Below are 23319 nucleotides of genomic sequence, written 5' to 3' on the forward strand. Positions count from 1 at the left end.
GTACACTGCTGTCAAAAAGTTGCCGTAAGCCACAAGAAAAAGTACAATCCTTCGAGCCGGATTTGAACCAGCGACCTAAGGATTACAGCAATTTCACCTACAGTCCTCCGCTCCACCAACTGAGCTATCGAAGGATAAAAAATGTAGTCAAACGCCATCACCTAGATGGTCAGAGGTTTGGCAGAAGCATATGTTCCCTTTAAGAAATTAATCTGCTGAATAGCCGAGCTTGCGAAATGTATTTTTCTCTCTCCCTGTTGGTCTAGTGGTAAGGATTCGATTCTTTTACCACCGCGGCCTGGGTTTGATTCCCGCTCAGGGAATGACTTGCTTTTGGGGAAACACTAGGCATAAGTCAAAAACTTGGCACAACTGCAGAAAAAGTTATACTCTTCTGAATCAGCGACCTAAGGACTGTTTCAATCTCGAGAACTCTCTGCTGCTCTACCAACATTCCTATCAAAGGTCAACAAGTGAAGATTTCTTCTCTCAGGGAAAGATATTTTTTTGTCAAGCACATGTCATGGTACACTGCTGTCAAAAAGTTGGCGTAAGGCACAAGAAAAAGTACAATCCTTCGAGCCGGATTTGAACAAGCAACCTAAGGATTACAGCAATTTCACCTACAGTCCTCCGCTCTACCAACTGAGCTATCGAAGGATAAAAAATGTAGTCAAACGCCATCACCTAGATTGTCAGAGGTTTGGCAGAAGCATATGTTCCCTTTTAGAAATTAATCTGCTGAGTTTGGTGGTTTCTTGGAGCTGCTAAGGATTGCCCCCAGGTCTTCGTACGTTCAACTAATGCTCTAGTCCTCTGAGCTACATCCCCTTAGATTGCAAGTAGTTGCATTTGGAAATAGACAAAAAGTGAGCCGAGGAATAAAATCGCTGTTTAGCCCCCTAGCTTGCGAAATGTATTTTTCTCTCTCCCTGTTGGTCTAGTGGTAAGGATTCGGTTCATTTACCACCGCGGCCTGGGTTTGATTCCCGCTCAGGGAATGACTTGCTTTTGGGGAAACACTAGGCATAAGTCAAAAACTTGGCACAACTGCAGAATAAGTTATACTCTTCTGAGTCAGCGACATACGGACTGTCGCAATCTCGAGAACTCTCTGCTGCTCTACCAACATTCCTATCAAAGGTCAACAAGTGAAGATTTCTTCTCTCAGGGAAATATTTTTTTTTGTCAAGCACATGTCATGGTACACTGCTGTCAAAAAGTTGCCGTAAGCCACAAGAAAAAGTACAATCCTTCGAGCCGGATTTGAACCAGCGACCTAAGGATTACAGCAATTTCACCTACAGTCCTCCGCTCTACCAACTGAGCTATCGAAGGATAAAAAATGTAGTCAAACGCCATCACCTAGATGGTCAGAGGTTTGGCAGAAGCATATGTTCCCTTTAAGAAATTAATCTGCTGAGTTTGGTGGTTTCTTGGAGCTGCTAAAGATTGCCCTCAGGTCTTCGTACGTTCAACTAATGCTCTAGTCCTCTGAGCTACATCCCCTTAGATTGCAAGTAGTTGCATTTGGGAATAGATAAAAAGTGAGCCGAGGAATAAAATCGCTGTTTAGCCCCCTAGCTTGCAAAATGTATTTTTCTCTCTCCCTATTGGTCTAGTGGTTAGGATTCGGTTCTTTTACCACCGCGGCCTGGGTTTGATTCCCGCTCAGGGAATGACTTGCTTTTGGGGAAACACTAGGCATAAGTCAAAAACTTGGCACAACTGCAGAAAAAGTTATACTCTTCTGAATCAGCGACCTAAGGACTGTTGCAATCTCGAGAACTCTCTGCTGCTCTACCAACATTCCTATCAAAGGTCAACAAGTGAAGATTTCTTCTCTCAGGGAAAGATATTTTTTTGTCAAGCACATGTCATGGTACACTGCTGTCAAAAAGTTGGCGTAAGGCACAAGAAAAAGTACAATCCTTCGAGCCGGATTTGAACAAGCAACCTAAGGATTACAGCAATTTCACCTACAGTCCTCCGCTCTACCAACTGAGCTATCGAAGGATAAAAAATGTAGTCAAACGCCATCACCTAGATTGTCAGAGGTTTGGCAGAAGCATATGTTCCCTTTAAGAAATTAATCTGCTGAGTTTGGTGGTTTCTTGGAGCTGCTAAGGATTGCCCCCAGGTCTTCGTACGTTCAACTAATGCTCTATTCCTCTGAGCTACATCCCCTTAGATTGCAAGTAGTTGCATTTGGGAATAGATAAAAAGTGAGCCGAGGAATAAAATCGCTGTTTAGCCCCCTAGCTTGCAAAATGTATTTTTCTCTCTCCCTGTTGGTCTAGTGGTAAGGATTCGGTTCTTTTACCACCGCGGCCTGGGTTTGATTCCCGCTCAGGGAATGACTTGCTTTTGGGTAAACACTAGGCATAAGTCAAAAACTTGGAACAACTGCAGAATAAGTTATACTCTTCTGAGTCAGCGACATACGGACTGTTGCAATCTCGAGAACTCTCTGCTGCTCTACCAACATTCCTATCAAAGGTCAACAAGTGAAGATTTCTTCTCTCAGGGAAAGATATTTTTTTGTCAAGCACATGTCATGGTACACTGCTGTCAAAAAGTTGGCGTAAGCCACAAGAAAAAGTACAATCCTTAGAGCCAGATTTGAACCAGCAACCTAAGGATTACAGCAATTTCACCTACAGTCCTCCGCTCTACCAACTGAGCTATCAAAGGTTAAAATATGTAGTCAAACGCCATCACCTAGATGGTCAGAGGTTTGGCAGCAGCATATGTTCCCTTTAAGAAATTAATCTGCTGAGTTTGGTGGTTTCTTGGAGCTGCTAAGGATTGCCCCCAGGTCTTCGTACGTTCAACTAATGCTCTATTCCTCTGAGCTACATCCCCTTAGATTGCAAGTAGTTGCATTTGGGAATAGATAAAAAGTGAGCCGAGGAATAAAATCGCTGTTTAGCCCCCTAGCTTGCGAAATGTATTTTTCTCTCTCCATGTTGGTCTAGTGGTAAGGATTCGGTTCTTTTACCACCGCGGCCTGGGTTTGATTCCCGCTCAGGGAATGACTTGCTTTTGGGTAAACACTAGGCATAAGTCAAAAACTTGGAACAACTGCAGAATAAGTTATACTCTTCTGAGTCAGCGACATGCGGACTGTTGCAATCTCGAGAACTCTCTGCTGCTCTACCAACATTCCTATCAAAGGTCAACAAGTGAAGATTTCTTCTCTCAGGGAAATATATTTTTTTGTCAAGCACATGTCATGGTACACTGCTGTCAAAAAGTTGGCGTAAGCCACAAGAAAAAGTACAATCCTTCGAGCCAGATTTGAACCAGCGACCTAAGGATTACAGCAATTTCACCTACAGTCCTCCGCTCTACCAACTGAGCTATCGAAGGATAAAAAATGTAGTCAAACGCCATCACCTAGATTGTCAGAGGTTTGGCAGAAGCATATGTTCCCTTTAAGAAATTAATCTGCTGAGTTTGGTGGTTTCTTGGAGCTGCTAAGGATTGCCCCCAGGTCTTCGTACGTTCAACTAATGCTCTATTCCTCTGAGCTACATCCCCTTAGATTGCAAGTAGTTGCATTTGGGAATAGATAAAAAGTGAGCCGAGGAATAAAATCGCTGTTTAGCCCCCTAGCTTGCAAAATGTATTTTTCTCTCTCCCTGTTGGTCTAGTGGTAAGGATTCGGTTCTTTTACCACCGCGGCCTGGGTTTGATTCCCGCTCAGGGATTGACTTGCTTTTGGGTAAACACTAGGCATAAGTCAAAAACTTGGAACAACTGCAGAATAAGTTATACTCTTCTGAGTCAGCGACATACGGACTGTTGCAATCTCGAGAACTCTCTGCTGCTCTACCAACATTCCTATCAAAGGTCAACAAGTGAAGATTTCTTCTCTCAGGGAAAGATATTTTTTTGTCAAGCACATGTCATGGTACACTGCTGTCAAAAAGTTGGCGTAAGCCACAAGAAAAAGTACAATCCTTCGAGCCAGATTTGAACCAGCAACCTAAGGATTACAGCAATTTCACCTACAGTCCTCCGCTCTACCAACTGAGCTATCAAAGGTTAAAATATGTAGTCAAACGCCATCACCTAGATGGTCAGAGGTTTGGCAGCAGCATATGTTCCCTTTAAGAAATTAATCTGCTGAGTTTGGTGGTTTCTTGGAGCTGCTAAGGATTGCCCCCAGGTCTTCGTACGTTCAACTAATGCTCTATTCCTCTGAGCTACATCCCCTTAGATTGCAAGTAGTTGCATTTGGGAATAGATAAAAAGTGAGCCGAGGAATAAAATCGCTGTTTAGCCCCCTAGCTTGCGAAATGTATTTTTCTCTCTCCCTGTTGGTCTAGTGGTAAGGATTCGGTTCTTTTACCACCGCGGCCTGGGTTTGATTCCCGCTCAGGGAATGACTTGCTTTTGGGTAAACACTAGGCATAAGTCAAAAACTTGGAACAACTGCAGAATAAGTTATACTCTTCTGAGTCAGCGACATGCGGACTGTTGCAATCTCGAGAACTCTCTGCTGCTCTACCAACATTCCTATCAAAGGTCAACAAGTGAAGATTTCTTCTCTCAGGGAAATATATTTTTTTGTCAAGCACATGTCATGGTACACTGCTGTCAAAAAGTTGGCGTAAGCCACAAGAAAAAGTACAATCCTTCGAGCCAGATTTGAACCAGCGACCTAAGGATTACAGCAATTTCACCTACAGTCCTCCGCTCTACCAACTGAGCTATCGAAGGTTAAAATATGTAGTCAAACGCCATCACCTAGATGGTCAGAGGTTTGGCAGCAGCATATGTTCCCTTTAAGAAATTAATCTGCTGTGTTTGGTGGTTTCTTGGAGCTGCTAAGGATTGCCCCCGGGTCTTCGTACGTTCAACTAATGCTCTATTCCTCTGAGCTACATCCCCTTAGATTGCAAGTAGTTGCATTTGGGAATAGATAAAAAGTGAGCCGAGGAATAAAATCGCTGTTTAGCCCCCTAGCTTGCAAAATGTATTTTTCAATCTCCCTGTTGGTCTAGTGGTTAGGATTCGGTTCTTTTACCACCGCTGCCTGGGTTTGATTCCCGCTCAGGGAATGACTTGCTTTTGGGGCAACACTAGGCATAAGTCAAAAACTTGGCACAACTGCAGAAAAAGTTATACTCTTCTGAGTCAGCGACCTAAGGACTGTTGCAATCTCGAGAACTCTCTGCTGCTCTACCAACATTCCTATCAAAGGTCAACAAGTGAAGATTTCTTCTCTCAGGGAAAGATATTTTTTTGTCAAGCACATGTCATGGTTCACTGCTGTCAAAAAGTTGCCGTAAGCAACAAGAAAAAGTACAATCCTTCGAGCCGGATTTGAACCAGCGACCTAAGGATTACAGCAATTTCACCTACAGTCCTCCGCTCTACCAACTGAGCTATCGAAGGATAAAAAATGTAGTCAAACGCCATCACCTAGATGGTCAGAGGTTTGGCAGCAGCATATGTTCCCTTTAAGAAATTAATCTGCTGAGTTTGGTGGTTTCTTGGAGCTGCTAAGGATTGCCCCCAGGTCTTCGTACGTTCAACTAATGCTCTATTCCTCTGAGCTACATCCCCTTAGATTGCAAGTAGTTGCATTTGGGAATAGACAAAAAGTGAGCCGAGGAATAAAATCGCTGTTTAGCCCCCTAGCTTGCGAAATGTATTTTTCTCTCTCCCTGTTGGTCTAGTGGTTAGGATTCGGTTCTTTTACCACCGCGGCCTGGGTTTGATTCCCGCTCAGGGAATGACTTGCTTTTGGGTAAACACTAGGCATAAGTCAAAAACTTGGAACAACTGCAGAATAAGTTATACTCTTCTGAGTCAGCGACATACGGACTGTTGCAATCTCGAGAACTCTCTGCTGCTCTACCAACATTCCTATCAAAGGTCAACAAGTGAAGATTTCTTCTCTCAGGGAAATATATTTTTTTGTCAAGCACATGTCATGGTACACTGCTGTCAAAAAGTTGGCGTAAGCCACAAGAAAAAGTACAATCCTTCGAGCCAGATTTGAACCAGCGACCTAAGGATTACAGCAATTTCACCTACAGTCCTCCGCTCTACCAACTGAGCTATCAAAGGTTAAAATTATGTAGTCAAACGCCATCACCTAGATGGTCAGAGGTTTGGCAGCAGCATATGTTCACTTTAAGAAATTAATCTGCTGAGTTTGGTGGTTTCTTGGAGCTGCTAAGGATTGCCCCCAGGTCTTCGTACGTTCAACTAATGCTCTATTCCTCTGAGCTACATCCCCTTAGATTGCAAGTAGTTGCATTTGGGAATAGATAAAAAGTGAGCCGAGGAATAAAATCGCTGTTTAGCCCCCTAGCTTGCAAAATGTATTTTTCAATCTCCCTGTTGGTCTAGTGGTTAGGATTCGGTTCTTTTACCACCGCTGCCTGGGTTTGATTCCCGCTCAGGGAATGACTTGCTTTTGGGGCAACACTAGGCATAAGTCAAAAACTTGGCACAACTGCAGAAAAAGTTATACTCTTCTGAATCAGCGACCTAAGGACTGTTGAAATCTCGAGAACTCTCTGCTGCTCTACCAACATTCCTATCAAAGGTCAACAAGTGAAGATTTCTTCTCTCAGGGAAAGATATTTTTTTGTCAAGCACATGTCATGGTTCACTGCTGTCAAAAAGTTGGCGTAAGCCACAAGAAAAAGTACAATCCTTCGAGCCGGATTTGAACCAGCGACCTAAGGATTACAGCAATTTCACCTACAGTCCTCCGCTCTACCAACTGAGCTATCGAAGGATAAAAAATGTAGTCAAACGCCATCACCTAGATGGTCAGAGGTTTGGCAGAAGCATATGTTCCCTTTAAGAAATTAATCTGCTGAGTTTGGTGGTTTCTTGGAGCTGCTAAGGATTGCCCCCAGGTCTTCGTACGTTCAACTAATGCTCTATTCCTCTGAGCTACATCCCCTTAGATTGCAAGTAGTTGAATTTGGGAATAGACAAAAAGTGAGCCGAGGAATAAAATCGCTGTTTAGCCCCCTAGCTTGCGAAATGTATTTTTCTCTCTCTCTGTTGGTCTAGTGGTAAGGATTCGGTTCTTTTACCACCGCGGCCTGGGTTTGATTCCCGCTCAGGGAATGACTTGCTTTTGGGTAAACACTAGGCATAAGTCAAAAACTTGGAACAACTGCAGAATAAGTTATACTCTTCTGAGTCAGCGACATACGGACTGTTGCAATCTCGAGAACTCTCTGCTGCTCTACCAACATTCCTATCAAAGGTCAACAAGTGAAGATTTCTTCTCTCAGGGAAAGATATTTTTTTGTCAAGCACATGTCATGGTTCACTGCTGTCAAAAAGTTGGCATAAGCCACAAGAAAAAGTACAATCCTTCGAGCCGGATTTGAACCAGCGACCTAAGGATTACAGCAATTTCACCTACAGTCCTCCGCTCTACCAACTGAGCTATCGATGGATAAAAAATGTAGTCAAACGCCATCACCTAGATGGTCAGAGGTTTGGCAGAAGCATATGTTCCCTTTAAGAAATTAATCTGCTGAGTTTGGTGGTTTCTTGGAGCTGCTAAGGATTGCCCCCAGGTCTTCGTACGTTCAACTAATGCTCTATTCCTCTGAGCTACATCCCCTTAGATTGCAAGTAGTTGCATTTGGGAATAGATAAAAAGTGAGCCGAGGAATAAAATCGCTGTTTAGCCCCCTAGCTTGCAAAATGTAATTTTCAATCTCCCTGTTGGTCTAGTGGTTAGGATTCGGTTCTTTTACCACCGCTGCCTGGGTTTGATTCCCGCTCAGGGAATGACTTGCTTTTGGGGCAACACTAGGCATAAGTCAAAAACTTGGCACAACTGCAGAAAAAGTTATACTCTTCTGAATCAGCGACCTAAGGACTGTTGAAATCTCGAGAACTCTCTGCTGCTCTACCAACATTCCTATCAAAGGTCAACAAGTGAAGATTTCTTCTCTCAGGGAAAGATATTTTTTTGTCAAGCACATGTCATGGTTCACTGCTGTCAAAAAGTTGGCGTAAGCCACAAGAAAAAGTACAATCCTTCGAGCCGGATTTGAACCAGCGACCTAAGGATTACAGCAATTTCACCTACAGTCCTCCGCTCTACCAACTGAGCTATCGAAGGATAAAAAATGTAGTCAAACGCCATCACCTAGATGGTCAGAGGTTTGGCAGAAGCATATGTTCCCTTTAAGAAATTAATCTGCTGAGTTTGGTGGTTTCTTGGAGCTGCTAAGGATTGCCCCCAGGTCTTCGTACGTTCAACTAATGCTCTATTCCTCTGAGCTACATCCCCTTAGATTGCAAGTAGTTGCATTTGGGAATAGATAAAAAGTGAGCCGAGGAATAAAATCGCTGTTTAGCCCCCTAGCTTGCAAAATGTATTTTTCAATCTCCCTGTTGGTCTAGTGGTTAGGATTCGGTTCTTTTACCACCGCTGCCTGGGTTTGATTCCCGCTCAGGGAATGACTTGCTTTTGGGGCAACACTAGGCATAAGTCAAAAACTTGGCACAACTGCAGAAAAAGTTATACTCTTCTGAATCAGCAACCTAAGGACTGTTGCAATCTCGAGAACTCTCTGCTGCTCTACCAACATTCCTATCAAAGGTCAACAAGTGAAGATTTCTTCTCTCAGGGAAAGATATTTTTTTGTCAAGCACATGTCATGGTACACTGCTGTCAAAAAGTTGGCGTAAGCCACAAGAAAAAGTACAATCCTTCGAGCCAGATTTGAACCAGCGACCTAAGGATTACAGCAATTTCACCTACAGTCCTCCGCTCTACCAACTGAGCTATCGAAGGTTAAAATATGTAGTCAAACGCCATCACCTAGATGGTCAGAGGTTTGGCAGCAGCATATGTTCCCTTTAAGAAATTAATCTGCTGAGTTTGGTGGTTTCTTGGAGCTGCTAAGGATTGCCCCCAGGTCTTCGTACGTTCAACTAATGCTCTATTCCTCTGAGCTACATCCCCTTAGATTGCAAGTAGTTGCATTTGGGAATAGATAAAAAGTGAGCCGAGGAATAAAATCGCTGTTTAGCCCCCTAGCTTGCAAAATGTATTTTTCAATCTCCCTGTTGGTCTAGTGGTTAGGATTCGGTTCTTTTACCACCGCTGCCTGGGTTTGATTCCCGCTCAGGGAATGACTTGCTTTTGGGGCAACACTAGGCATAAGTCAAAAACTTGGCACAACTGCAGAAAAAGTTATACTCTTCTGAATCAGCGACCTAAGGACTGTTGCAATCTCGAGAACTCTCTGCTGCTCTACCAACATTCCTATCAAAGGTCAACAAGTGAAGATTTCTTCTCTCAGGGAAAGATATTTTTTTGTCAAGCACATGTCATGGTTCACTGCTGTCAAAAAGTTGCCGTAAGCCACAAGAAAAAGTACAATCCTTCGAGCCGGATTTGAACCAGCGACCTAAGGATTACAGCAATTTCATCTACAGTCCTCCGCTCTAACAACTGAGCTATCGAAAGGTGACGAATGTATTCAAACGCCATCACCTAGATGGTCAGAGGTTCGGCAGAAGCATATGTTCCCTTTAAGAATTTAATCTGCTGAGTTTGGTGGTGTCTTGGAGCTGCTGAGGATTGCCCCCAGGTCTTCGTATGTTCAACTAATGCTCTATTCCTCTGAGCTACATCCCCTTAGATTGCAAGTAGTTGCATTTGGGAATAGACAAAAAGTGAGCCGAGGAATAAAATCGCTTTTTAGCCCCCTCACTGCAAAATGTCTTATTCTCTCTCCCTGTTGGTCTAGTGGTTAGGAATCGGTTCTTTTACCACCGCGGCCTGGGTTTGATTCCCGCTCAGGGAATGACTTGCTTTTGGGGAAACACTAGGCATAAGTCAAAAACTTGGCACAACTGCAGAAAAAGTTATACTCTTCTGAGTCAGCGACCTAAGGACTGTTGCAATCTCGAGAACTCTCTTGTGCTCTACCAACATTCCTATCAAAGGTCAACAAGTGAAGATTTGTTCTCTCAGGGAAAGATATTTTTGTCAAGCACATGTCAAGGTGCACTGCTGTCAAAAAGTTGGCGTAAGCCACAAGAAAATGTACAATCCTTCGAGCCGGATTTGAACCAGCAACCTAAGGATTACAGCAATTTCATCTACAGTCCTCCGCTCTACCAACTGAGCTATCGAAAGGCGACAAATTTAATCAAACGCCATCACCTAGATGGTCAGAGGTTCGGCAGAAGCATATGTTCCCTTTAAGAATTTAATCTGCTGAGTTTGGTGGTGTCTTGGAGCTGCTGAGGATTGCCCCCAGGTCTTCGTACGTTCAACTAATGCTCTATTCCTCTGAGCTACATCCCCTTAGATTGCAAGTAGTTGCATTTGGGAATAGACAAAAAGTGAGCCGAGGAATAAATCGCTGTTTAGCCCCCTCACTGCGAAATGTCTTGTTCTCTCTCCCTGTTGGTCTAGTGGTTAGGATTCGGTTCTTTTACCACCGCGGCCTGGGTTTGATTCCCGCTCAGGGAATGACTTGCTTTTGGGTAAACACTAGGCATAAGTCAAAAACTTGGAACAACTGCAGAGAAGTTATACTCTTCTCAGTCAGCGACATACGGACTGTTGCAATCTCGAGAACTCTCTCCTCTACCAACATTCCTATCAAAGGTCAACAAGTGAAGATTTCTTCTCTCAGGGAAAGATATTTTTTTGTCAAGCACATGTCATGGTACAATGCTGTCAAAAAGTTGGCGTAAGCCACAAGAAAAAGTACAATCCTTCGAGCCGGATTTGAACCAGCGACCTAAGGATTACAGCAATTTCACCTACAGTCCTTCGTTCTACCAACTGAGCTATCTAAGGATAAAAAAATGTAGTCAAACGCCATCACCTAGATGGTCAGAGGTTTGGCAGAAGCATATGTTCCCTTTAAGAAATTAATCTGCTGAGTTTGGTGGTTTCTTGGACCTGCTGACGATTGCCCCCAGGTCTTCGTACGTTCAACTAATGCTCTATTCCTCTGAGCTACATCCCCTTAGATTGCAAGTAGTTGCATTTGGGAATAGACAAAAAGTGAGCCGAGGAATAAAATCGCAGTTTAGCCCCTTAGCTTGCGAAATGTATTTTTCTCTCTCCCTGTTGTTCTAGTGGTTAGGATTCGGTTCTTTTACCACCGCGGCCTGGGTTTGATTCCCGCTCAGGGAATGACTTGCTTTTGGGTAAACACTAGGCATAAGTCAAAAACTTGGAACAACTGCAGAGAAGTTATACTCTTCTCAGTCAGCGACATACGGACTGTTGCAATCTCGAGAACTCTCTCCTCTACCAACATTCCTATCAAAGGTCAACAAGTGAAGATTTCTTCTCTCAGGGAAAGATATTTTTTGTCAAGCACATGTCATGGTACAATGCTGTCAAAAAGTTGGCGTAAGCCACAAGAAAAAGTACAATCCTTCGAGCCGGATTTGAACCAGCGACCTAAGGATTACAGCAATTTCACCTACAGTCCTCCGTTCTACCAACTGAGCTATCTAAGGATAAAAAAATGTAGTCAAACGCCATCACCTAGATGGTCAGAGGTTTGGCAGAAGCATATGTTCCCTTTAAGAAATTAATCTGCTGAGTTTGGTGGTTTCTTGGAGCTGCTGAGGATTGCCCCCAGGTCTTCGTACGTTCAACTAATGCTCTATTCCTCTGAGCTACATCCCCTTAGATTGCAAGTAGTTGCATTTGGGAATAGACAAAAAGTGAGCCGAGGAATAAAATCGCAGTTTAGCCCTTAGCTTGCGAAATGTATTTTTCTCTCTCCCTGTTGTTCTAGTGGTTAGGATTCGGTTCTTTTACCACCGCGGCCTGGGTTTGATTCCCGCTCAGGGAATGACTTGCTTTTGGGTAAACACTAGGCATAAGTCAAAAACTTGGAACAACTGCAGAGAAGTTATACTCTTCTCAGTCAGCGACATACGGACTGTTGCAATCTCGAGAACTCTCTCCTCTACCAACATTCCTATCAAAGGTCAACAAGTGAAGATTTCTTCTCTCAGGGAAAGATATTTTTTTGTCAAGCACATGTCATGGTACACTGCTGTCAAAAAGTTGGCGTAAGCCACAAGAAAAAGTACAATCCTTCGAGCCGGATTTGAACCAGCGACCTAAGGATTACAGCAATTTCACCTACAGTCCTCCGCTCTACCAACTGAGCTATCGAAGGGTGACGATCATAGCAAAACGCCATCACCTAGATGGTCAGAGGTTTGGCAGAAGCATATGTTCCCTTTAAGAAATTAATCTGCTGAGTTTGTTGGTTTCTTGGAGCTGCTAAGGATTGCCCCCAGGTCTTCGTACGTTCAACTAATGCTCTATTCCTCTGAGCTACATCCCCTTAGATTGCAAGTAGTTGCATTTGGAAAAAGACAAAAAGTGAGCCGAGGAATAAAATCGCTGTTTAGCCCCCTAGCTTGCAAAATGTATTTTTCTCTCTCCCTGTTGGTCTAGTGGTTAGGATTCGGTTCTTTTACCACCGCTGCCTGGGTTTGATTCCCGCTCAGGGAATGACTTGCTTTTGGGGAAACACTAGGCATAAGTCAAAAACTTGGCACAACTGCAGAAAAAGTTATACTCTTCTGAGTCAGCGACATACGGACTGTTGCAATCTCGAGAACTCTCTGCTGCTCTACCAACATTCCTATCAAAGGTCAACAAGTGAAGATTTCTTCTCTCAGGGAAAGATATTTTTTTGTCAAGCACATGTCATGGTACACTGCTGTCAATAAGTTGGCGTAAGCCACAAGAAAAAGTACAATCCTTCGAGCCGGATTTGAACCAGCGACCTAAAGATTACAGCAATTTCACCTACAGTCCTCCGCTCTTCCAACTGAGCTATCGTAAGATAAAAAATGTATTCAAACGCCATCACCTAGATGGTCAGAGGTTTGGCAGAAGCATATGTTCCCTTTAAGAAATTAATCTGCTGAGTTTGGTGGTTTCTTGGAGCTGCTGAGGATTGCCCCCAGGTCTTCGTACGTTCAACTAATGCTCTATTCCTCTGAGCTACATCCCCTTAGATTGCAAGTAGTTGCATTTGGAAAAAGACAAAAAGTGAGCCGAGGAATAAAATCGCTGTTTAGCCCCCTAGCTTGCAAAAAGTATTTTTCTCTCTCCCTGTTGGTCTAGTGGTTAGGATTCAGTTCTATTACCACCGCGGCCTGGGTTTGATTCCCGCTCAGGGAATGACTTGCTTTTGGGGAAACACTAGGCATATGTCAAAAACTTGGCACAACTGCAGAAAAGGTTATACTCTTCTGAGTCAGCGACCTAAGGACTGTTGCAATCTCGAGAACTCTCTGCTGCTCTACCAACATTCCTATCAAAGGTCAACAAGTGAAGATTTCTTCTCTCAGGGAAAGATATTTTTTTGTCAAGCACATGTCATGGTACACTGCTGTCAATAAGTTGGCGTAAGCCACAAGAAAAAGTACAATCCTTCGAGCTGGATTTGAACCAGCGACCTAAGGATTACAGCAATTTCACCTACAGTCCTCCGCTCTTCCAACTGAGCTATCGAAGGATAAAAAATGTATTCAAATGCCATCACCTAGATGGTCAGAGGTTTGGCAGAAGCATATGTTCCCTTTAAGAAATTTATCTGCTGAGTTTGTTGGTTTCTTGGAGCTGCTAAGGATTGCCCCCAGGTCTTCGTACGTTCAACTAATGCTCTATTCCTCTGAGCTACATCCCCTTAGATTGCAAGTAGTTGCATTTGGAAAAAGACAAAAAGTGAGCCGAGGAATAAAATCGCTGTTTAGCCCCCTAGCTTGCAAAATGTATTTTTCTCTCTCCCTGTTGGTCTAGTGGTTAGGATTCGGTTCTTTTACCACCGCTGCCTGGGTTTGATTCCCGCTCAGGGAATGACTTGCTTTTGGGGAAACACTAGGCATAAGTCAAAAACTTGGCACAACTGCAGAAAAAGTTATACTCTTCTGAGTCAGCGACATACGGACTGTTGCAATCTCGAGAACTCTCTGCTGCTCTACCAACATTCCTATCAAAGGTCAACAAGTGAAGATTTCTTCTCTCAGGGAAAGATATTTTTTTGTCAAGCACATGTCATGGTACACTGCTGTCAATAAGTTGGCGTAAGCCACAAGAAAAAGTACAATCCTTCGAGCCGGATTTGAACCAGCGACCTAAAGATTACAGCAATTTCACCTACAGTCCTCCGCTCTTCCAACTGAGCTATCGTAGGATAAAAAATGTATTCAAACGCCATCACCTAGATGGTCAGAGGTTTGGCAGAAGCATATGTTCCCTTTAAGAAATTAATCTGCTGAGTTTGGTGGTGTCTTGGAGCTGCTGAGGATTGCCCCCAGGTCTTCGTACGTTCAACTAATGCTCTATTCCTCTGAGCTACACCCCCTTAGATTGCAAGTAGTTGCATTTGGGAATAGACAAAAAGTGAGCCGAGGAATAAAATCGCTGTTTAGCCCCTTAGCTTGCGAAATGTATTTTTCTCTCTCCCTGTTGGTCTAGTGGTTAGGATTCGGTTCTTTTACCACCGCGGCCTGGGTTTGATTCCCGCTCAGGGAATGACTTGCTTTTGGGGAAACACTAGGCATAAGTCAAAAACTTGGCACAACTGCAGAAAAAGTTATACTCTTCTGAGTCAGCGACCTAAGGACTGTTCCAATCTCGAGAACTCTCTTGTGCTCTACCAACATTCCTACCATAGGTCAACAACTGAAGATTTCTTCTCTCAGGGAAAGATCTTTTTTTGTCAAGCACATGTCAAGGTGCATTGCTGTCAAAAAGTTGGCGTAAGCCACAAGAAAAAGTACAATCCTTCGAGCCGGATTTGAACCAGCGACCTAAGGATTACAGCAATTTCACCTACAGTCATCCGTTCTACCAACTGAGCTATCTAAGGATAAAAAATGTAGTCAAACGCCATCACCTAGATGGTCAGAGGTTTGGCAGAAGCATATGTTCCCTTTAAGAAATTAATCTGCTGAGTTTGGTGGTTTCTTGGAGCTGCTGAGGATTGCCCCCAGGTCTTCGTACGTTCAACTAATGCTCTATTCCTCTGAGCTACATCCCCTTAGATTGCAAGTAGTTGCATTTGGGAATAGACAAAAAGTGAGCCGAGGAATAAAATCGCAGTTTAGCCCCTTAGCTTGCGAAATGTATTTTTCTCTCTCCCTGTTGGTCTAGTGGTTAGGATTCGGTTCTTTTACCACCGCGGCCTGGGTTTGATTCCCGCTCAGGGAATGACTTGCTTTTGGGTAAACACTAGGCATAAGTCAAAAACTTGGCACAACTGCAGAAAAAGTTATACTCTTTTGAGTCAGCGACCTAAGGACTGTTGCAATCTCGAGAACTCTCTTGTGCTCTACCAACATTCCTATCATAGGTCAACAAGTGAAGATTTCTTCTCTCAGGGAAAGATATTTTTTTATCAAGCACATGTCAAGGTGCACTGCTGCCAAAAAGTTGGCAGCAGTGCTCTACCAACATTCCTATCAAAGGTCAACAAGTGAAGATTTCTTCTCTCAGGGAAAGATATTTTTTTGTCAAGCACATGTCATGGTACACTGCTGTCAATAAGTTGGCGTAAGCCACAAGAAAAAGTACAATCCTTCGAGCTGGATTTGAACCAGCGACCTAAGGATTACAGCAATTTCACCTACAGTCCTCCGCTCTTCCAACTGAGCTATCGAAGGATAAAAAACGTATTCAAATGCCATCACCTAGATGGTCAGAGGTTTGGCAGAAGCATATGTTCCCTTTAAGAAATTAATCTGCTGAGTTTGTTGGTTTCTTGGAGCTGCTAAGGATTGCCCCCAGGTCTTCGTACGTTCAACTAATGCTCTATTCCTCTGAGCTACATCCCCTTAGATTGCAAGTAGTTGCATTTGGAAAAAGACAAAAAGTGAGCCGAGGAATAAAATCGCTGTTTAGCCCCCTAGCTTGCAAAATGTATTTTTCTCTCTCCCTGTTGGTCTAGTGGTTAGGATTCGGTTCTTTTACCACCGCTGCCTGGGTTTGATTCCCGCTCAGGGAATGACTTGCTTTTGGGGAAACACTAGGCATAAGTCAAAAACTTGGCACAACTGCAGAAAAAGTTATACTCTTCTGAGTCAGCGACATACGGACTGTTGCAATCTCGAGAACTCTCTGCTGCTCTACCAACATTCCTATCAAAGGTCAACAAGTGAAGATTTCTTCTCTCAGGGAAAGATATTTTTTTGTCAAGCACATGTCATGGTACACTGCTGTCAATAAGTTGGCGTAAGCCACAAGAAAAAGTACAATCCTTCGAGCCGGATTTGAACCAGCGACCTAAAGATTACAGCAATTTCACCTACAGTCCTCCGCTCTTCCAACTGAGCTATCGTAGGATAAAAAATGTATTCAAACGCCATCACCTAGATGGTCAGAGGTTTGGCAGAAGCATATGTTCCCTTTAAGAAATTAATCTGCTGAGTTTGGTGGTTTCTTGGAGCTGCTAAGGATTGCCCCCAGGTCTTCGTACGTTCAACTAATGCTCTATTCCTCTGAGCTACATCCCCTTAGATTGCAAGTAGTTGCATTTGGAAAAAGACAAAAAGTGAGCCGAGGAATAAAATCGCTGTTTAGCCCCCTAGCTTGCAAAAAGTATTTTTCTCTCTCCCTGTTGGTCTAGTGGTTAGGATTCAGTTCTATTACCACCGCGGCCTGGGTTTGATTCCCGCTCAGGGAATGACTTGCTTTTGGGGAAACACTAGGCATATGTCAAAAACTTGGCACAACTGCAGAAAAAGTTATACTCTTCTGAGTCAGCGACCTAAGGACTGTTGCAATCTCGAGAACTCTCTGCTGCTCTACCAACATTCCTATCAAAGGTCAACAAGTGAAGATTTCTTCTCTCAGGGAAAGATATTTTTTTGTCAAGCACATGTCATGGTACACTGCTGTCAATAAGTTGGCGTAAGCCACAAGAAAAAGTACAATCCTTCGAGCCGGATTTGAACCAGCGACCTAAGGATTACAGCAATTTCAACTACAGTCCTCCGCTCTACCAACTGAGCTATCGAAGGATAAAAAATGTAGTCAAACGCCATCACCTAGATGGTCAGAGGTTTGGCAGAAGCATATGTTCCCTTTAAGAAATTAATCTGCTGAGTTTGGTGGTTTCTTGGAGCTGCTAAGGATTGCCCCCAGGTCTTCGTACGTTCAACTAATGCTCTATTCCTCTGAGCTACATCCCCTTAGATTGCAAGTAGTTGCATTTGGGAATAGACAAAAAGTGAGCCGAGGAATAAAATCGCTGTTTAGCCCCCTAGCTTGCGAAATGTATTTTTCTCTCTCCCTGTTGGTCTAGTGGTAAGGATTCGGTTCTTTTACCACCGCGGCCTGGGTTTGATTCCCGCTCAGGGAATGTCTTGCTTTTGGGTAAACACTAGGCATAAATCAAAAACTTGGAACAACTGCAGAATAAGTTATACTCTTCTGAGTCAGCGACATACGGACTGTCGCAATCTCGAGAACTCGCTGCTGCTCTACCAACATTCCTATCAAAGGTCAACAAGTGAAGATTTCTTCTCTCAGGGAAATATTTTTTTTTGTCAAGCACATGTCATGGTACACTGCTGTCAAAAAGTTGCCGTAAGCCACAAGAAAAAGTACAATCCTTCGAGCCAGATTTGAACCAGCGACCTAAGGATTACAGCAATTTCACCTACAGTCCTCCGCTCTACCAACTGAGCTATCGAAGGATAAAAAATGTAGTCAAACGCCATCACCTAGATGGTCAGAGGTTTGGCAGAAGCATATGTTCCCTTTAAGAAATTAATCTGCTGAGTTTGGTGGTTTCTTGGAGCTGCTAAGGATTGCCCCCAGGTCTTTGAGCTACATCCCCTTAGATTGCAAGTAGTTGCATTTGGAAATAGACAAAAAGTGAGCCGAGGAATAAAATCGCTGTTTAGCCCCCTAGCTTGCGAAATGTATTTTTCTCTCTCCCTGTTGGTCTAGTGGTTAGGATTCAGTTCTTTTACCACCGCGGCCTGGGTTTGATTCCCGCTCAGGGAATGACTTGCTTTTGGGTAAACACTAGGCATAAGTCAAAAACTTGGAACAACTGCAGAATAAGTTATACTCTTCTGAGTCAGCGACATACGGACTGTTGCAATCTCGAGAACTCTCTGCTGCTCTACCAACATTCCTATCAAAGGTCAACAAGTGAAGATTTCTTCTCTCAGGGAAATATATTTTTTTGTCAAGCACATGTCATGGTACACTGCTGTCAAAAAGTTGGCGTAAGCCACAAGAAAAAGTACAATCCTTCGAGCCAGATTTGAACCAGCGACCTAAGGATTACAGCAATTTCACCTACAGTCCTCCGCTCTACCAACTGAGCTATCAAAGGTTAAAATATGTAGTCAAACGCCATCACCTAGATGGTCAGAGGTTTGGCAGCAGCATATGTTCCCTTTAAGAAATTAGAAAAAGTTGGCGTAAGCCACAAAAAAAAGTACAATCCTTCGAGCCAGATTTGAACCAGCGACCTAAGGATTACAGCAATTTCACCTACAGTCCTCCGCTCTACCAACTGAGCTATCGAAGGTTAAAATATGTAGTCAAACGCCATCACCTAGATGGTCAGAGGTTTGGCAGCAGCATATGTTCCCTTTAAGAAATTAATCTGCTGAGTTTGGTGGTTTCTTGGAGCTGCTAAGGATTGCCCCCAGGTCTTCGTACGTTCAACTAATGCTCTGTTCCTCTGAGCTACATCCCCTTAGATTGCAAGTAGTTGCATTTGGGAATAGATAAAAAGTGAGCCGAGGAATAAAATCGCTGTTTAGCCCCCTTGCTTGCAAAATGTATTTTTCAATCTCCCTGTTGGTCTAGTGGTTAGGATTCGGTTCTTTTACCACCGCTGCCTGGGTTTGATTCCCGCTCAGGGAATGACTTGCTTTTGGGTAAACACTAGGCATAAGTCAAAAACTTGGAACAACTGCAGAATAAGTTATACTCTTCTGAGTCAGCGACATACGGACTGTTGCAATCTCGAGAACTCTCTGCTGCTCTACCAACATTCCTATCAAAGGTCAACAAGTGAAGATTTCTTCTCTCAGGGAAAGATATTTTTTTGTCAAGCACGTGTCATGTACACTGCTGTCAAAAAGTTGGCGTAAGCCACAAGAAAAAGTACAATCCTTCGAGCCAGATTTGAACCAGCGATCTAACGATTACAGCAATTTCACCTACAGTCCTCCGCTCTACCAACTGAGCTATCGAAGGTTAAAATATGTAGTCAAACGCCATCACCTAGATGGTCAGAGGTTTGGCAGCAGCATATGTTCCCTTTAAGAAATTAATCTGCTGAGTTTGGTGGTTTCTTGGAGCTGCTAAGGATTGCCCCCAGGTCTTCGTACGTTCAACTAATGCTCTATTCCTCTGAGCTACATCCCCTTAGATTGCAAGTAGTTGCATTTGGGAATAGATAAAAAGTGAGCCGAGGAATAAAATCGCTGTTTAGCCCCCTAGCTTGCAAAATGTATTTTTCAATCTCCCTGTTGGTCTAGTGGTTAGGATTCGGTTCTTTTACCACCGCTGCCTGGGTTTGATTCCCGCTCAGGGAATGACTTGCTTTTGGGGCAACACTAGGCATAAGTCAAAAACTTGGCACAACTGCAGAAAAAGTTATACTCTTCTGAATCAGCGACCTAAGGACTGTTGCAATCTCGAGAACTCTCTGCTGCTCTACCAACATTCCTATCAAAGGTCAACAAGTGAAGATTTCTTCTCTCAGGGAAAGATATTTTTTTGTCAAGCACATGTCATGGTTCACTGCTGTCAAAAAGTTGCCGTAAGCCACAAGAAAAAGTACAATCCTTCGAGCCGGATTTGAACCAGCGACCTAAGGATTACAGCAATTTCACCTACAGTCCTCCGCTCTACCAACTGAGCTATCGAAGGTTAAAATATGTAGTCAAACGCCATCACCTAGATGGTCAGAGGTTTGGCAGCAGCATATGTTCCCTTTAAGAAATTAATCTGCTGAGTTTGATGGTTTCTTGGAGCTGCTAAGGATTGCCCCCAGGTCTTCGTACGTTCAACTAATGCTCTATTCCTCTGAGCTACATCCCCTTAGATTGCAAGTAGTTGCATTTGGGAATAGATAAAAAGTGAGCCGAGGAATAAAATCGCTGTTTAGCCCCCTAGCTTGCAAAATGTATTTTTCAATCTCCCTGTTGGTCTAGTGGTTAGGATTCGGTTCTTTTACCACCGCTGCCTGGGTTTGATTCCCGCTCAGGGAATGACTTGCTTTTGGGGCAACACTAGGCATAAGTCAAAAACTTGGCACAACTGCAGAATAAGTTATACTCTTCTGAATCAGCGACCTAAGGACTGTTGAAATCTCGAGAACTCTCTGCTGCTCTACCAACATTCCTATCAAAGGTCAACAAGTGAAGATTTCTTCTCTCAGGGAAAGATATTTTTTTGTCAAGCACATGTCATGGTTCACTGCTGTCAAAAAGTTGGCGTAAGCCACAAGAAAAAGTACAATCCTTCGAGCCAGATTTGAACCAGCGACCTAAGGATTACAGCAATTTCACCTACAGTCCTCCGCTCTACCAACTGAGCTATCGAAGGTTAAAATATGTAGTCAAACGCCATCACCTAGATGGTCAGAGGTTTGGCAGCAGCATATGTTCCCTTTAAGAAATTAATCTGCTGAGTTTGGTGGTTTCTTGGAGCTGCTAAGGATTGCCCCCAGGTCTTCGTACGTTCAACTAATGCTCTATTCCTCTGAGCTACATCCCCTTAGATTGCAAGTAGTTGCATTTGGGAATAGATAAAAAGTGAGCCGAGGAATAAAATCGCTGTTTAGCCCCCTAGCTTGCAAAATGTATTTTTCAATCTCCCTGTTGGTCTAGTGGTTAGGATTCGGTTCTTTTACCACCGCTGCCTGGGTTTGATTCCCGCTCAGGGAATGACTTGCTTTTGGGGCAACACTAGGCATAAGTCAAAAACTTGGCACAACTGCAGAAAAAGTTATACTCTTCTGAATCAGCGACCTAAGGACTGTTGCAATCTCGAGAACTCTCTGCTGCTCTACCAACATTCCTATCAAAGGTCAACAAGTGAAGATTTCTTCTCTCAGGGAAAGATATTTTTTTGTCAAGCACATGTCATGGTACACTGCTGTCAAAAAGTTGGCGTAAGCCACAAGAAAAAGTACAATCCTTCGAGCCAGATTTGAACCAGCGACCTAAGGATTACAGCAATTTCACCTACAGTCCTCCGCTCTACCAACTGAGCTATCGAAGGTTAAAATATGTAGTCAAACGCCATCACCTAGATGGTCAGAGGTTTGGCAGCAGCATATGTTCCCTTTAAGAAATTAATCTGCTGAGTTTGGTGGTTTCTTGGAGCTGCTAAGGATTGCCCCCAGGTCTTCGTACGTTCAACTAATGCTCTATTCCTCTGAGCTACATCCCCTTAGATTGCAAGTAGTTGCATTTGGGAATAGATAAAAAGTGAGCCGAGGAATAAAATCGCTGTTTAGCCCCCTAGCTTGCAAAATGTATTTTTCAATCTCCCTGTTGGTCTAGTGGTTAGGATTCGGTTCTTTTACCACCGCTGCCTGGGTTTGATTCCCGCTCAGGGAATGACTTGCTTTTGGGGCAACACTAGGCATAAGTCAAAAACTTGGCACAACTGCAGAAAAAGTTATACTCTTCTGAATCAGCGACCTAAGGACTGTTGCAATCTCGAGAACTCTCTGCTGCTCTACCAACATTCCTATCAAAGGTCAACAAGTGAAGATTTCTTCTCTCAGGGAAAGATATTTTTTTGTCAAGCACATGTCATGGTACACTGCTGTCAAAAAGTTGGCGTAAGCCACAAGAAAAAGTACAATCCTTCGAGCCAGATTTGAACCAGCGACCTAAGGATTACAGCAATTTCACCTACAGTCCTCCGCTCTACCAACTGAGCTATCAAAGGTTAAAATATGTAGTCAAACGCCATCACCTAGATGGTCAGAGGTTTGGCAGCAGCATATGTTCCCTTTAAGAAATTAATCTGCTGAGTTTGGTGGTTTCTTGGAGCTGCTAAGGATTGCCCCCAGGTCTTCGTACGTTCAACTAATGCTCTATTCCTCTGAGCTACATCCCCTTAGATTGCAAGTAGTTGCATTTGGGAATAGATAAAAAGTGAGCCGAGGAATAAAATCGCTGTTTAGCCCCCTAGCTTGCAAAATGTATTTTTCAATCTCCCTGTTGGTCTAGTGGTTAGGATTCGGTTCTTTTACCACCGCTGCCTGGGTTTGATTCCCGCTCAGGGAATGACTTGCTTTTGGGGCAACACTAGGCATAAGTCAAAAACTTGGCACAACTGCAGAAAAAGTTATACTCTTCTGAATCAGCGACCTAAGGACTGTTGCAATCTCGAGAACTCTCTGCTGCTCTACCAACATTCCTATCAAAGGTCAACAAGTGAAGATTTCTTCTCTCAGGGAAAGATATTTTTTTGTCAAGCACATGTCATGGTTCACTGCTGTCAAAAAGTTGCCGTAAGCCACAAGAAAAAGTACAATCCTTCGAGCCGGATTTGAACCAGCAACCTAAGGATTACAGCAATTTCACCTACAGTCCTCCGCTCTACCAACTGAGCTATCGAAGGTTAAAATATGTAGTCAAACGCCATCACCTAGATGGTCAGAGGTTTGGCAGAAGCATATGTTCCCTTTAAGAAATTAATCTGCTGAGTTTGGTGGTTTCTTGGAGCTGCTAAGGATTGCCCCCAGGTCTTCGTACGTTCAACTAATGCTCTATTCCTCTGAGCTACATCCCCTTAGATTGCAAGTAGTTGCATTTGGGAATAGATAAAAAGTGAGCCGAGGAATAAAATCGCTGTTTAGCCCCCTAGCTTGCAAAATGTATTTTTCAATCTCCCTGTTGGTCTAGTGGTTAGGATTCGGTTCTTTTACCACCGCTGCCTGGGTTTGATTCCCGCTCAGGGAATGACTTGCTTTTGGGGCAACACTAGGCATAAGTCAAAAACTTGGCACAACTGCAGAAAAAGTTATACTCTTCTGAATCAGCGACCTAAGGACTGTTGCAATCTCGAGAACTCTCTGCTGCTCTACCAACATTCCTATCAAAGGTCAACAAGTGAAGATTTCTTCTCTCAGGGAAAGATATTTTTTTGTCAAGCACATGTCATGGTTCACTGCTGTCAAAAAGTTGCCGTAAGCCACAAGAAAAAGTACAATCCTTCGAGCCGGATTTGAACCAGCGACCTAAGGATTACAGCAATTTCACCTACAGTCCTCCGCTCTACCAACTGAGCTATCGAAGGTTAAAATATGTAGTCAA

General features: G+C 43.4%; 11 non-coding genes across 11 annotated transcripts; all 11 read right to left on the reverse strand.

The window, feature by feature from the left end:
• Nucleotides 1-1251: 1251 nt before the first annotated feature.
• On the reverse strand, nucleotides 1252-1338 carry trnay-gua (transfer RNA tyrosine (anticodon GUA)). The gene is given in 2 exon segments: nucleotides 1252-1287; nucleotides 1302-1338. It is a non-coding gene; the product is annotated as a tRNA-Tyr (tRNA).
• A 3981-nt stretch (nucleotides 1339-5319) lies between these two features.
• On the reverse strand, nucleotides 5320-5406 carry trnay-gua (transfer RNA tyrosine (anticodon GUA)). The gene is given in 2 exon segments: nucleotides 5320-5355; nucleotides 5370-5406. It is a non-coding gene; the product is annotated as a tRNA-Tyr (tRNA).
• A 1270-nt stretch (nucleotides 5407-6676) lies between these two features.
• Nucleotides 6677-6763, reverse strand: trnay-gua (transfer RNA tyrosine (anticodon GUA)). Its single transcript is given in 2 exon segments — nucleotides 6677-6712; nucleotides 6727-6763. It is a non-coding gene; the product is annotated as a tRNA-Tyr (tRNA).
• A 1269-nt stretch (nucleotides 6764-8032) lies between these two features.
• trnay-gua (transfer RNA tyrosine (anticodon GUA)) lies at nucleotides 8033-8119 on the reverse strand. The gene is given in 2 exon segments: nucleotides 8033-8068; nucleotides 8083-8119. It is a non-coding gene; the product is annotated as a tRNA-Tyr (tRNA).
• A 3964-nt stretch (nucleotides 8120-12083) lies between these two features.
• trnay-gua (transfer RNA tyrosine (anticodon GUA)) lies at nucleotides 12084-12170 on the reverse strand. Its single transcript is given in 2 exon segments — nucleotides 12084-12119; nucleotides 12134-12170. It is a non-coding gene; the product is annotated as a tRNA-Tyr (tRNA).
• Nucleotides 12171-13439: 1269 nt separating this feature from the next.
• On the reverse strand, nucleotides 13440-13526 carry trnay-gua (transfer RNA tyrosine (anticodon GUA)). Its single transcript is given in 2 exon segments — nucleotides 13440-13475; nucleotides 13490-13526. It is a non-coding gene; the product is annotated as a tRNA-Tyr (tRNA).
• A 2062-nt stretch (nucleotides 13527-15588) lies between these two features.
• On the reverse strand, nucleotides 15589-15675 carry trnay-gua (transfer RNA tyrosine (anticodon GUA)). Its single transcript is given in 2 exon segments — nucleotides 15589-15624; nucleotides 15639-15675. It is a non-coding gene; the product is annotated as a tRNA-Tyr (tRNA).
• Nucleotides 15676-16944: 1269 nt separating this feature from the next.
• trnay-gua (transfer RNA tyrosine (anticodon GUA)) lies at nucleotides 16945-17031 on the reverse strand. Its single transcript is given in 2 exon segments — nucleotides 16945-16980; nucleotides 16995-17031. It is a non-coding gene; the product is annotated as a tRNA-Tyr (tRNA).
• Nucleotides 17032-19825: 2794 nt separating this feature from the next.
• Nucleotides 19826-19912, reverse strand: trnay-gua (transfer RNA tyrosine (anticodon GUA)). The gene is given in 2 exon segments: nucleotides 19826-19861; nucleotides 19876-19912. It is a non-coding gene; the product is annotated as a tRNA-Tyr (tRNA).
• A 2625-nt stretch (nucleotides 19913-22537) lies between these two features.
• Nucleotides 22538-22624, reverse strand: trnay-gua (transfer RNA tyrosine (anticodon GUA)). The gene is given in 2 exon segments: nucleotides 22538-22573; nucleotides 22588-22624. It is a non-coding gene; the product is annotated as a tRNA-Tyr (tRNA).
• A 591-nt stretch (nucleotides 22625-23215) lies between these two features.
• On the reverse strand, nucleotides 23216-23302 carry trnay-gua (transfer RNA tyrosine (anticodon GUA)). The gene is given in 2 exon segments: nucleotides 23216-23251; nucleotides 23266-23302. It is a non-coding gene; the product is annotated as a tRNA-Tyr (tRNA).
• Nucleotides 23303-23319: the final 17 nt, after the last annotated feature.

This window comes from Oncorhynchus clarkii, unplaced genomic scaffold, assembly GCF_045791955.1.
Source record: "Oncorhynchus clarkii lewisi isolate Uvic-CL-2024 unplaced genomic scaffold, UVic_Ocla_1.0 unplaced_contig_1341_pilon_pilon, whole genome shotgun sequence".
NCBI lineage: Eukaryota > Metazoa > Chordata > Actinopteri > Salmoniformes > Salmonidae > Oncorhynchus > Oncorhynchus clarkii.